This window comes from Electrona antarctica, assembly GCF_951216825.1.
Source record: "Electrona antarctica genome assembly, chromosome: 15".
In the NCBI taxonomy this organism is placed as follows: Eukaryota; Metazoa; Chordata; class Actinopteri; order Myctophiformes; family Myctophidae; genus Electrona; species Electrona antarctica.
In genome coordinates, this window is record NC_136796.1 from 40,817,984 (window position 1) to 40,820,398 (window position 2,415).

Below are 2,415 nucleotides of genomic sequence, written 5' to 3' on the forward strand. Positions count from 1 at the left end.
TTCATCTCTGCTTGTCTTGCTGCCTGCTTCGCCTCCACTGAGGCTATCTATAGCTGCCTCCTCCACCCCAGCCTCCACCTTTTGATCAGAGTCTGGCATAGGCTAAAATACTTGTGATTTATGTCTGCTGATTCAAGCTAAATGTCAATGTACAGTAAGAGCCTGCTCAGGGACTACAGATGTAAATTAGCTTATGGCTAGCTCTGGCACATTTACATGGATGTGAAAACTGACATGTTGATTAATGAAGCATTGTCCCTGTCAAATAAATGAATGAAATAAATGTCTGCTGATTCAAGCTAAATATCAATGTCAATGTATTGCTTATGTATTACCATTGTATCCCTATGGGGGTTTTGCTATAACGTTCCCTGATTTTGCTTAGCATATGCTCTTCGACAAAATTCAGGGATTATCTTCCAAAGCGGAGCCTTTAACGCCAAGTTAAACTGTATTCCATGTGTTGTAATACATGGTTAATCTACTTTGCTGTGAGTGTTTCCTGTCTTAACTACTACATTGATATGATCCGCATTTTGTTTTCTTTTGTTTTCTATGAAGATCACGACACTGACCTCATCAAACCCTGGATAGCCATACATGGAGAAGACTGGATCATCACCTAGATCTGCATATAGCCGGAAAGCAACTCTACCTCTGACTTCTTTTTGTTTTTGGCTTTTCTGCCTTTATTGATAGTATCCAGTGAAGATGGACAGGAAAGAGGGAGAGAGAGAAGGGGAGAGACATGCAGGAGCAAAGGTCGTCATGAACGGGACTCGAACACGCGACACACTGTCAGGCCAGAGCCTATATGTGGCATGTGCTGCAGCGCCAGTGGGCGCCCCCATTGATTTGATCCACCTGCGGGTTCACGTTCAAACTGGCAAACCTGGGTGTGATTTGGACCACGGACGAAATTAAGGGATGTTTTTGTCTGCATGGGTTTTCAAATTTCAAATACAGTGGTACTGCAAGCTTAAAGGTGCAGTATTGATTTCTATTTATTATTATAAATAACCATATTCTGATAGTAATCATTGCTATAGAGTGTATTTGTTCAGTAACAGGGGTCTTCCTGTATTTCCAGCTCTTTAGTAAACAGAAATACATTTCAAAGTTGGGATACCAATTTCAGGGGAAATCCCTGTTACTGAATGAACTCTCTATAGAGCTTTAACTTTTCAACACAAACCTTTTTTTTTTCCAGCAGTTTGTGGACGCTTACCTTTACTCAAGAACTTCAATCTTTGAATAGAACAGAGAGAGAGAGCACAGCAAAAGAAAATGCATATTGACATAGTCTATTAGAATCAGGTTATTAGTATCTTTCCCCAAACTCTCGCTCATTACCGAACCTCTCCCTGTCTCTCTCTCTCTCCTTTTGAAGCGGAGCGTCTGTTCTCATGTCCTCCCACTCTGTCTCCCGAGGCTGTTCCCTTTCCTGACTTTGTTCTTCCACTTCCTCCCCCTCTTCTCTCGTCCTTTGTTCCCCTTAATATTCTCTCTCCATCATCTCTCCTGGCACATGGTGTGTGTGCGTGTGTGCGTGTGTGTGCGTGCGTGCGTGCGTACGCAAAAACGTGTGCGTTTGCGAACGTGTTTGTGTGAGTGTGTGTGCGTGTGCGTGTGCGTGCGTGCGCAAAAAACGTGTGCGTTTGCGCACGTGTTTGTGTGTCTCAGTCTGTCATTTCTTGCCTGCTGCACTTATTGTAGCACAGCTGTTACTTACAACCCACTCTGTCTCTCTATCTCTGCTCTGTGCTGTTACAATGTCTCCCAGCTCTCATGACACTCTTGCTCCCGTTCTCTCTCGCACACACGCACGCACGCACACACGCACGCACGCACACATTCACACATGCACACAGACACACTTGTGCACTCAGTCAGTCGCTCGCTCACTCACTCACTCACTCACTCATTCACTCACTCACTTTTACTGACTTTTGCCCTCCACCCTCCCAGTGGCACACACACCCTCTCCTCCGTCTCTCTCTCTCTCTCCCCCCGTCTCTCTCTCCCTCCCCCCCGTCTCTCTCTCCCCCTCTCACTCTGTTTCTCCGCTCCACCTCCTCTAGAACACATTGCTCTGCTTACAGCTACACCAGCGTGTAGTCAAGCAGAGTGTGGCTGCACGGTGCTGCTCTGCTGGTTGACACACAGGCTTTAGAGGAGAGGGGAACAGGAGGGGAGCAGAACCTACTCCCTCAGTCTCATCTCCCACTTCTCCCTGTGGTGGACCACGTAAGAGAAGAGAAGAGAAGAGAAGAGAAGAGAAGAGAAGAGAAGAGAAGAGAAGAGAAGAGAAGGTTTGTCACGACAACTTGCTTGATTATACTTTCATGCATTCACAACAACGTGTCACAGCTATCACAAATAGGCCAGGCTTAAGAGGGAAATTAGGAGGTGAAG